Consider the following 12,554-nt stretch of genomic DNA (forward strand, 5'->3'; position numbering starts at 1 on the left):
AACTGACCTCAAACACTTCCCTGGCAATTTCACCAAACAATTCAAGTCAGAAGGGGAAAAACCCATACCCCTCTGAAGAATGGTCCGGCTGAACTCCAGTCTCGTCAGTCCTGGTTCCGTTTCCTCTTGCTGGTTTCTTGTGAAGCGCACCGCATTGTGCCTCCTGGTCTCCTGGGTTGGCCGGAACGCCATTGTTCAGCTGGCTACTCCGATTGGGGTGGGAGAAGCCTCTGGACGTCCGTGTTGTCTCTCTCTGCGGAAAAGAGACAACGTAAGCAGCAAATCTGGGCAGTTGAAGGAACTATTACTTTAGTCCCTGAGGAGATGGTCGCCTCGCAAGAGGGACCCCCTCCCCAGGTGAACGGTGTCCTTCCCTGGCGGAGTAGGGGGCGCTGCTTGGCACCGAGACCATGCAGGAAGAATCGTGGCTGTGACGCCTCCTGTGCCGCTGTGCTCATACTGCTTTTAAACCCATGTCGAGCCCCACCCCAAGGGGCAAGGTTCAAATTGCATTGAACTCATAAATGCTCCTCTCCACGGAAATCTTTAGTAAAAGGCGAAAGATTTATTCGAACTGAAGAGAAGCCAGAGTGTGGCTTAACTTGGAGACCAGCTCTTCCGGCCGGCCCAAAGGCCTTCTCCTCTACCCGGCGGCAAGGCCAAACAAAACAAAACAAAACAGGGAACTCTTCCCAAAACACAAGTGCCGTTCGGTCCCGGCAAAGGGGCGCTTTGCTGCTGCTGCTGCTGCCGCCTTGAAAGTGAGGGCTCCTTGCACCACTAAACAGCTGCGTTTCTGCTTTACCGCTGCGCTCATCCTCCTCCTCCCACGAGCGCAAGGCCTTCTGGGTACACTGGCCTGCCTGCCTTATTTGGAACAAAAAAAAAAAGAGCGGGAAAAAATACAACCCAGAAAAAGGGAGAGGCTCTTGCGCTCTCTCGTTCTCTCTCTCTCTTACTCTCTCTCATTCTCTCTCTCTCATTCTCTTTCTCTCTCATTCTCTCTCTCAATCATTCTCTCTCTCTCTCATTCTCTCTCTCTCATTGTCTCTCTCTCTCTCTTTCTCGCGACTTTGGACTCGCGCCGGGCCCTTCCTGTGGATCGCCCCAGCTGCGGCTTGCGTCGGCTCCGTCAAGAGCCAGCGTGTTGCCTCGGCCGGTGCCTAGCAGCTAACTTAGAACTGGTGCTGACCAGGGGAATCCGACTGTTTAATTAAATCAAAGCATCGCGAAGGCCTGTGGTGGGTGTTGACGCGATGTGATTTCTGCCCAGTGCTCTGAATGTCAAAGTGAAGAAATTCAATGAAGCGTGGGTAAACGACGGGAGTAACTATGACTTTTGGCAGTTGGAGACTGATTACAATCGGTTCAATGGTCCTGAGGCTGAGAAGGTGGATGAAAACGTCATCAGGATCATCAAGAGCTCTTATCAGAAATGCACCACTTCGATTGAACTGGAAGGGAATAAGTCTCTGCCAATTGAGATGAAGATCGGCGTGAAGTAAGGGGATCCGATGTCACCGCTACTGTTCAATTTGGCAATGGATCTGTTGATCAATGCCCTTGAATCAATGGGCCAAGGATATACAATCAATGGGAACAGATTGGTAACACTGGCATTTGCGGATGATCTGATCCTGGTGAGTGAGTCATGGGATGGAATGGAGAAAAACCTGGTTATCCTGGAGTCCTTCTGTAGTCTTTCCGGACTGGTCGCACAAGCCAAGAAGTGCTATGGGTTCCTCATAACACCTACACACTATTTGTATACAATGAACAACTGTAGACCATGGAATATCGTGGGGAATGAGTTGAACATGATCACACCAGGCGAATCTGAACATTATCTGGGCACAAAGATTGATCCTTGGGTCGGCATTGTAAAGGCCGATATGATACATCAGCTACAGGAGTGGATGGGGAGGATAGACCAGGCACCGCTGAAACCATCTCAGAAGCTCGTCATACTTAGAACGTATACCATTCCCCGTCTCATATACCTCGCTGACCACACTGACTGCAAGGCCAATAGCCTGAAAGCTGTTGATATGCTTATCAGGGCAGGAGTAAAGAAATGGTTGCATCTTCCGACATCCATATGTGATGGTATTATATACTCGAGGATTAGAGATGGAGGGTTGGGTGTTTTAACATTGGCGAGCTTAATACCTTCAATACAGAAGGTTGCAGCGAATTGCCGACTCCAGCGACAGGGTGATCCGCAGCTTGGCAACGACAGAAGAGGCCCAAGAGAAACTGCAGAAGTTGTGGACAGGAGCAGGGGGGCAGTTGAAAGTACCCCAAACCTGCGAAACCCAACAAGGTTGGCTGAACCCCTTGGAGGTGACGGGGTGCAAGGAACAACCGCACAAAAGCCCAAATATCTTTTGCCCACTTGATGGAGACAGGACGAATTCCTGACATGGTGCGGACTCCCGGTGCAAGGTATGGGTATACAACTGTTCTGGAACGACCCCATTAGCAACAACTGGTTACGGAATCAACACGGAGTCCAACAAAAACATTTCATAGCCGCAATGCAACTCAGAGCTAATGTGTACCCTACCAGGGAATCCTTGAACAGAGGCCGGGTGGGCGCACAGTCATCTTGTAGGAAATGTTCAGCAAGACTGGAATCTTGCTCGCATATCCTGGGGCAATGTCCATCTGTCCAGGGGGCCAGGATCGCCCACCACAACAAGATCTGCAACATACTAGCAGATGAAGCATCAGCCTTGGGATGGAAAGTGTATAAGGAGGCTAACCTAAGGAATACAGAAGGAGAACTGAGGAAGCCAGACCTTACATTCACAAAATCAACAAGATCTCTGGTCATAGATGTCACAGTAAGATTTGAATGTGCTGCCGACACCCTGGAAAATGCTGCCAAAGAGAAAGTACAGTACTACTCAGTACTCAATAGGCAGATTCAGAATCTATCCAATTCCACTGAGATCAAGTTCTTTGGATTTCCAATGGGAGCAAGAGGGAAATGGCCGTCCATTAATAACATTGTGTTGGCTGAAATGGGGATACCTGAAAATAGAAGGATCTCTCTAGCAAAATTGCTCAGCCGTAGAACTCTCCTGTACTCGCTCGACATATTGGCAATGTTCTGTGGGAACAGTGAGGTATACAATTTTTCAATTACCACTCAAACGTTTGAGTGGTAATTGAAAAATTGTAATTAGTCATTGTCGTACAATTAAACCTGTACCCGAATAATAAAGTCGAGGGAATCTCGTAATGATTAAAACGACATGCAAGTCTTTTAGTATGACATGTGGATGAGCCACTGAACTCGGAATGGTAACTTACCACCCGGTAAGCGAGCAATTAATAGCCAAATGCCTCGTCATCTAATTAGTGACGCGCATGAATGGATGAACGAGATTCCCACTGTCCCTACCTACTATCTAGCGAAACCACAGCCAAGGGAACGGGCTTGGCAGAATCAGCGGGAAAAGAAGACCCTGTTGAGGATGACTCTGTGCCACCAGTGGCACACCCATAGGTTGGTATTGGTTTCCAGACCCTTTTGACTATTGCAATGTAATTTGAAGTTAGCATAATGTTTAGGGAGATCATTTAATGCATTTTACGTTATTACTTTTCAATTTTATACTTTTTGACAAAATTAGCTATTTTTACCATTGTAGAGAAAATCCCTTTAAATTTAGTGAAACAACCAAATCAAACAATTCTGTTATTCCTGTGTTGTTAAGAACCTTGTTACTATCATGTGTGTTGCATTTTTGTTCATTGAAGAGATATTTTACATTATTTATATTTAATATTAAATATGTACTTTTTCTCTCTTTATTCTTAACAATTTTGTAATTTTTGTCAGTCCTGGTTTAGCCCTGTTTGCTGTTCCTAATATTCTGGCCATTCTCCTTGCAAATATTCTGGAGGATTTCAATGGAAAATCGAAAATTATGTAAGAACCGAGTGTGGAAGTTGAGACGTGCATGAGGGATCCAAGAATAAGTGCTCTTCCCTGGGTCACCATTGAGTTACATGACCAGAGACACAATAGTGCTATATAACCAGTCACCATTGAGTTACATGACCAGAAACACAATACTGCTAAATAACCAGTCACCATTGAGCTACATGACCAGAGACAGAATTAAGCTACATGACCATAGTTAGAACTGAGCTACATGACGAGACCCAGAATTAAACTACATGACCATAGTTAGAATTGAGCTACACGACCAGAGTCACCATTGAGATGCATGACCAGAGACAGAATTAAGCTACATGACCATAGTTAGAATTGTGCTACATGACCAGAATCACCTTTGAGCTACATGACCAGAGACAGAATTTAAGTAAATGCTTAAGTTTGCAGTGAGAATGGGGGAGAATTGCCACTGCTGACCAAGTTCCCCCACTCTCACAACATTTTGAATTACTGTTATATCATTGTCTACTTGTTGTCCAGGCTTGATAAGTTCTACATTACTCTACATACTGAACTGGATATTATCCTTGTGTTAATTCTCATTTCGCTGGAATATTGAGAGATATGGAAACACCAGTTGCTGGACGGTCAGGGTTAGGGTTGGTGTAACTGCTGGAGCTAGGGTTAGGGTTAGTGTAACTGCTACAGCTAGGATTAGGATTGATAGAACTGCTGGAGCTAGGGCTATTGCTTGAGTAATGTTTTTTGTTAATTGAATAGTTATTATCATTTGTTAATTTTTAATATTAAATTTGAACTTTTTCTCTCTTTATTCTTAATATTTATGTGGTGTTTTCCAGTCCTATTATAGCCCTTTAGACATGATGGGAGACTTTTGTAGTCATTTTTGTATTACTTTAGTATAAATACATGTTAATTTGGATTCATATGTTGTTTTTTTCTGACTTTATGTGAACGAAAAGACACAAATTCGCCCGTTTTCTCTTTGGAAATAGGTAAATTTCAAAATATCACTGTCCTGGTCACAAAAGCAAAGTTTTATTGGAGCTCTTGAAGCCGAACAGAGAAGCTGAGTGAATAGAAAGATCTCATGAGCAGGTAGGAAAATGATTGATAATATCTTGGCAGCGCTGTGAGAGAAATGACCTGCAGTGAGCGAGGCAATGAAGTGTAGAGATTAGCGTTGGAGCACGAAATGACGGGGTCTGAGCGTTTACTAGAAAAAGAAAAACACTAGACAGCAAAGGTGCAAGTGATCAGGGCTTAAATAGAAAATATATACTAATTAACAGCATATCAGAAAATTAGAAGCCCCCAGCCCCACACCCCCTGAACCACGCAAGCTAACATTTAATTCCTGCCTTCATAGGTTTCATCAAATGGTTCTGATGGAAAAAGTGTTCATCACAAGTAACAAATTCTTATTACTTAAAAGTTAATTATTTCTTGGCTGTGTACATCACGCTCAACTTTGAATTGTGTCCATGTACACAGTGCCTGGTTATTTGATACACAGTGATCATGCACACAACAGTCTACAGATGATTTACATGAGCGTTCACAGAGCATCTTCCAATATTTAAATATCTAACTCTAGGGTAGCCAACCCTGGTCCTGGGAAGTTATAGGGTCTTCTGGGTTTTGTTTTACTCAAGCTCCTTACTAAGTTAATTGACTCAATGATTGGGTTTAAAAGGGAATTCAAGTTGTTTTTGTGTGTGTGGTACATGCTCCCATATGCGACAACTGTCTAAGTAAGGTTTGTGTTTTGTTTTTATTTTATTTTTGTACACTATTAAATTGCAGTTAAGGTCTTTTGAAGCCATCTTGGAATCAAACAGAGCACTGCAGACTGCAATTTAATAGTGTGCACACACCTTACTTAAACAGCTGCAGCAACATATGAGAACATGTAACACATGCAAAAAAAAAAGAAGAATTGCTTCCCAATAGTATTCAGTAATGTGTTTTGCATACATGTGTAATAGATTTGTAATATATTTAAAATGTGTGTTAAGTTATACATTTTGCTTTTAAAGTACTGTAGCGTGCATGGGGTCTGGGCTGTAGATGTCGTAAGACATAAGCCTGATACGCTCCAAACAAAGGCTCTTTTGTACAGCAGTATCGGTGCTGTGTTTCACCTCGCCCTGTGGTGGACCCCAGCTTGCGCAATCCTTTTTGTACACGTTCTGTCCTACTGCTTTACCAATGTTTTTGTTGTAAATGCTGGTGAGTGGGTTTGCTTATCACATTGTACAAGGACATTCCAAGCTGTCTTGCATGCTGTTTGTTGCTCCATAGTGTCAAAGTCGGATTGCTATGTGCAGGCTTACCTCCCCACAGCCTCCCGCCAGCCCCAGCGCACTCACACTGTGCCTAACAGCAGGGACCCTGTCTGGGACCATGTCTTCCGATAGCGCCTCTGCACCAGAGTCAAGGTGAGCCGCGGACTCCGCTGCACAGGCGCTATCGGAAGACATGGTCTGGGGTGTCTGCTGCTTCGGTCCATGTTGCAGCAGGATGTTGTTTTAGTGCTTAGTTTGTTTTTAACCTTTCAGCTGCTTATCCTGCAATTTCGACTTGCAGCACATGTTGGGCAAAATTTGCCGATCCCGTCTCAATAGTCGTGCAGTGCTCTGTGCATTTGCAAAGTTTAGTTTGCCTTTTAGTTTGCCTGTCTGTAGTTTTCAAAGAAGTCTCTTTCTGCATCACCCCTTATAAAAGTTAATTCTGGTATTTTTGCAGTTTCACCTTTTCTACAGAAGCATATTGGTGCATAATTGGGGGAGTGTTGTTATTACTAGAGCCATGCGTTTTTCGCGATTTGGTTTTTTAAACTGTATTTCAGTCCTCCAGCCACAAGATGCTGATATAGCCTACTCATTCAGCAACTGATTGTGCAATCATTAACAATCATCCCATCTCAGTTAGTCATTCTGTTACCACTAAGTACACGTATTGGCAGGTTGATTAACAGAGAGGTGTACGTGTAGCGGTTTACAATTATTTAATCATGCATCTCTGTGTTAGTTATACAGTTTATTTAAAAATATTTCTGAGAATGTGTAAATAAATGTATTTAAATGCTTTAATTTACCAGGAACACATATAGTTTGTGGGTCGACTATCCTTACTCCTTAACTCATTAAAGGTTGGAGCTCTAGAAATGGCTGAAGATAGGAAAGATATGTTTTAAAATCTCAACTCTGTATTGTGACGCATGACAAGGGACTAGTAAATATGTTACAGTGGTTTCAAAGATGTAGAGAGTCCATCAAACATGTAATAGTCGCAGAATTAATATACCGAGCACAAGAGGAGCACAGCACAGTTGACACAATAAACAAACTGTTAAAACTTTCTGTTTCTGAAAAACTGTCTATAAACCAGATCAATGCAAAAGGAAACCACATTTTATTCAACTACATCTGTTAATACTACGTCCGCTCTGTTAATCAACCTGTCAATGCACATACCTTGTAGTAATAGAATGCCTAATTGAGATGATTAATATAACACAGTGGGGTGATTGTTTCGTGAGGTGGCTCTCAGCCTCTTGCGGTTGAGGACTGAAATATAGCTTAAAAAAACAACTCTGGGGAGTTCCCTGGGGGCGGTGCACAATTATCCAAGCGCGGCTCGGGTAGGGAGGGTTTGAGTCGGCTGGGTAATCCTTGCCTCAGCGCGCACTAGCGACTCCTGTGGTGTCCGGGCGCCTGCGAGTTAGCTGAGTTGTCTGCAGAACTGCGTTTCCTCTGACGCAATAGCTCTGGTTGACTTCACTGTTGGCTTGCCGTTTGAAAAAAGGAGGTCAGGTGACAGAACTCGCTTCAGAGGACACATGTGCTTGAGTTGCAGCACTGAGACAAGGTCTTCAAAACAATTGTAATATAGACTTTAATATGTATTTCTTGAAATAATGGCACAGTTATCTCACAAAAACGGAAGTAAAGGCTTCCGTTTTCATGAGATAATTATGTTGTTATTTTGAGATACTGCAAGTATCTTTCAAGTAGTTTTTACTTTTGTTGTTATGAGATAACTGTCATTATATTATGACATACTTGCACTATTTTATTTTAATTCTATGTAGCACCAATATACATGTGTACTTTTCCCTTGGTTATGTTCTGCATGTACTATAGTTTGCTGTGTTTTTCCATGTTCAATGATATGCCTCACTGTGCCTTGCTATTCATTCTGTTGCTTACCTATGCTTTCCAGTATGCTTCCACTGTGCTTTATTACACTTCACTGTGTTTGTACTGAAGGAAACAAAGCATCCTCATCCTCTCCTCCCATTAGAATGTGCTGGAGCTCAGCCTGTGTGACGAAGACGCCCTCAAAGATGACTGCCACGCCTCTGTTCTGTGTGACGTGGGAGGGTTGACTCCAGGACAATCTGAGAAGTGCACCTTTACTCTTAAAGAAGAGGTACGGCCTGGCCAGGCTGAGTAGTTTACATTACAAAAACAAAACAACGATCACGTCTTCAATAAAAGGCTATCTCTGGATACAGCAACTGCTGTGCTCCCAAAAACAGGTGCACTCATTGTATTAATAAGAAAGACCAATGATTAGCAGCATATCAGTATACCAGTGTGCTTGAATGTACATTCATACAATAAGCCTGTCTTCCTTTATGTTTACAGAATAGCCAGTGCCCCTCTAATGTAGATGTCCTGTCTGTTTTACAGTCCAATGAAGAGCTGCAGGTAGAATTTGAGTTGCATGAAAGGTGAGTGTCTAATTGGTTTCACACAACTACAACTATAAATTACACTATTGAATTGCAATGTGCTATTTTTTAAATATTGAGTGCCTGATTATTTTTAGTTTTTTTTATCCCTAAATTTTCTTCCCAGTTGTGTTTCTGTGGGTGTCCTCCGATTCCTCCAGCCAAGCCAGCTCCCTTATTCACTAAGGAACTTGAGAGTGGATGTCGGGGAGCCGCCTCACTGACCTCTGCTCTTGAGTTCCTGGCCAGCAGGGGTCACTGCAGGGCGATGTCAGGGCCAATGTGACGGCCCCTCTGGAGTTGCCCACCCAAAGCTTATGCAAAGACACTCCTATGCTATATAGCAGTGGTCTCCAATCCTGGTCATGGAGAGCCCCTATCCAGTACGTTTTGTAGGTCACCCTAAATCACCAATTTCAAAACACTGGAATACATGGGGGCGGCACGGTGGAGTGGTGGTTAGTGTTTCTGCCTCACAGCGCCAGGGTCCTGGGTTCAATTCCAGCCTAGGGGTCTGTCTGTTTGGAGTTTGCATGTTCTCTCCCTGTGTTCACGTGGGTTTTCTCCAGGTACCTCGGTTTCCTCCCACAGTCCAAAGACATGCTGTTCACTCTAAATCGCACCTCTGTGTGAGTGTGTGTGTGTGTGGTGCCCTGTGATGGACTGGCGTCCCATCCAGGGTGTAGTCCTGCCTTGCACCCTGTGTCTGCTGGGTTAGGCTGCGGCTCACCATGACACTCTAATTGTTCATTTCACAAATCACCTGCTTAATTGATCACAAAAAAATAGTTCCAGGTGTTTATAAATTGATGATTTATTGGTTATCTATAAAACCTGCTGGATCGGGGCTCTCCAAGACCAGGGTTGGAGACCCCTGCTATATAGTTTATTATACAACTTTTATAGAAGAAACCTTGGCAAATATCTAATCCCTTTGTGCATGGCAGCAGGCATCCCCAGGAAATGAGACTGCATGTATAAGGGATTAAAGGAATGGAATGGAACTCTGTGGATTAATTTATTTTTGTTATTTGCTGGGCAGCAGTGTGGAGTAGTGGTTAGGGCACTGGACTCTTCAATCCCAGTTGGGAGACACTGCTGCTGTACCCTTGAGCAAGGTACTTTACCTAGATCGCTCCAGTAAAACCCAACTGTATAAATGGTGAATTGTATGTAAAACATAATGTGATATAATTGTAACAAATGTAGGTCACCCTGGATAAGGGCGTCTGCTTAGAAATGAATAAACAATGATAGTATGTGTTGCAGTCAGGATGTCCCGGGTGAGATTCTAGCGGTGAGTGGAAGAGTAGATTCACAGTGACGGGGTGTGTTCACAGAGCACACAGCACTCTACTCAGATTGGCAATGCATGGATACAGTAAGGGATCCCTGATGCCAGGAAACTAATCATCAAGACACTCCTATTCAGACAGCACTTGTAAAACCTCAACTCTTACCTTCTGGACAATGTGACGCCCTGCCTTAAATGCGCTTTAACTGGCTTTATCGTATCTGCTCCTGACCTTGCTGCTCCCCACTATTGCTCCTTGTTATGTCTGTTTTTAATCCTGCACTTCAATTTGTCTTTACTGTGAAATATATCTACCTTACTTGGTGCCTGTTTTCACTGCACTCATAACTAACCCTGATGTAAATACTGCCGTATTATTATCTGCCCTTACTTGAACTGTCCCTAAATTGAATAATGTCCTGTATTTTGTACTTGCTCTTAGTTAAACTTTTTGCTAACATTCCACACATGTGTAGAACGGCACTTAATACAATAGGAGTCTACACAATCAGTACTACTGGCATAGAGTATCTTTGGTACGCTCTATCCCAAGGGCCAGAGCTCTTTTCATCTAGAGACTTACATACCTACTGTCACATTATGTAAACTAATATATATATATATATATATACAGTACTGTGCAAAAGTTTTAGGCAGGTGTGAAAAAATGCTGTAAAGTAAGAATGCTTTCAAAAATAGACATGTTAATAGATTATATTTATCAATTAACTAAATGCAAAGTGAGTGAACAGAAGAAAAATCTAAATCAAATCCATATTTAGTGTGACCACCCTTTGCCTTCAAAACAGCATCAATTCTTCTAGGTACACTTGCACAAAGTCAGGGATTTTGTAGGCATATAGTCAGGTGTATGATTAAAGAATTATACCAAACAGGTGCTGATGATCATCAATTCAATATGTAGGTTGAACACAATCATTAACTGAAACATAAACAGCTGTGTAGGAGGAATAAAACTGGGTGAGGAACAGCCAAACTCAGCTAACAAGGTGAGGTTGCTGAAGACAGTTTACTGTCAAAAGTCATACACCATGGCAAGACTGAGCACAGCAACAAGACACAAGGTAGTTATACTGCATCAGCAAGGTCTCCCCCAGGCAGAAATTTCAAGGCAGACAGGGGTTTCCAGATGTGCTGTCCAAGCTCTTTTGAAGAAGCACAAAGAAACGGGCAACGTTGAGGACCATGACACAGTGGTCGGCCAAGGAAACTTACTGCAGCAGATGAAAGACACATCATGCTTACTTCCCTTCGCAATTGGAAGATGTCCAGCAGTGCCATCAGCTCAGAATTGGCAGAAAACAGTGGGACCCTGGTACACCCATCTACTGTCCGGAGAAGTCTGGTCAGAAGTGGCCTTCATGGAAGACTTGCGGCCAAAAAGCCATACCTCCGACGTGGAAACAAGGCCATGCGACTCAACTATGCACAAAAACACAGGAACTGGGGTGCAGAAAATGGCAGCAGGTGCTCTGGACTGATGAGTCAAAATTTGAAATATTTGGCTGTAGCAGAAGGCAGTTTGTTCGCCAAAGGGCTGGAGAGTGGTACACGAATGAGTGTCTGCAGGCAACAGTGAAGCATGGTGGAGGTTCCTTGCAAGTTTGGGGCTGCATTTCTGCAAATGGAGTTGGGGATTTGGTCAGAATTAATGGTCTCCTCAATGCTGAGAAGTACAGGCAGATACTTATCCATCATGCAATACCATCAGGGAGGCATCTGATTGGCCCCAAATTTACTCTGCAGCATGACAACGACCCCAAACATACAGCGAAAGTCATTAAGAACTATCTTCAGCGTAAAGAAGAACAAGGAGTCCTGGAAGTGATGGTATGGCCCCCACAGAGCCCTGATCTCAACATCATCGAGTCTGTCTGGGATTACATGAAGAGAGAGAAGCAACTGAGGCTGCCTAAATCCACAGAAGAACTGTGGTTAGTTCTCCAAGATGTTTGGGCCAACCTACCTGCCGAGTTCCTTCAAAAACTGTGTGCAAGTGTACCTAGAAGAATTGATGCTGTTTTGAAGGCAAAGGGTGGTCACACCAAATATTGATTTGATGTAGATTTTTCTTCTGTTCACTCACTTTGCATTTTGTTAATTGATAAATATAAACTATTAACATGTCTATTTTTGAAAGCATTCTTACTTTACAGCATTTTTTCATACCTGCTTAAAACCTTTGCACAGTACTGTATGTATATATATATATATATATATATATATATATATATATATATATATATATATATATATATATACACAGTACATATATACAGTACATATAAGGCTAGCTGCTATGAAATAATTCATTCCTTTCGTTCTTTGGCTGGCATGGAGTGTTCACTCAGTGAGCAGGGAAGTGGGGTAATATTTCCTGCCACGTTTTCAAACATCAGCATACATTGGATAAGAATGCAGCCCAAGGCTAGTTACCTTTATAGTCAAATTATTGATTGTTGTTTATGAAATGGATTTTGTTTTTAGAAGTTACATTTTGACAGGTAGTAATTAACAAGTAGTGTTATGTTAATATTTTAAGTACCATATTTACATGTTGTATGTAA

General features: G+C 42.8%; 1 non-coding gene across 1 annotated transcript; it reads right to left on the reverse strand.

Annotated features, from left to right (window-relative positions):
• Positions 1–483: 483 nt before the first annotated feature.
• LOC131709325 (U5 spliceosomal RNA) lies at positions 484–594 on the reverse strand. Its single transcript, XR_009311485.1, has one exon. It is a non-coding gene; the product is annotated as a U5 spliceosomal RNA (small nuclear RNA).
• Positions 595–12,554: the final 11,960 nt, after the last annotated feature.

Source organism: Acipenser ruthenus, chromosome 42 (genome assembly GCF_902713425.1).
Source record: "Acipenser ruthenus chromosome 42, fAciRut3.2 maternal haplotype, whole genome shotgun sequence".
NCBI lineage: Eukaryota > Metazoa > Chordata > Actinopteri > Acipenseriformes > Acipenseridae > Acipenser > Acipenser ruthenus.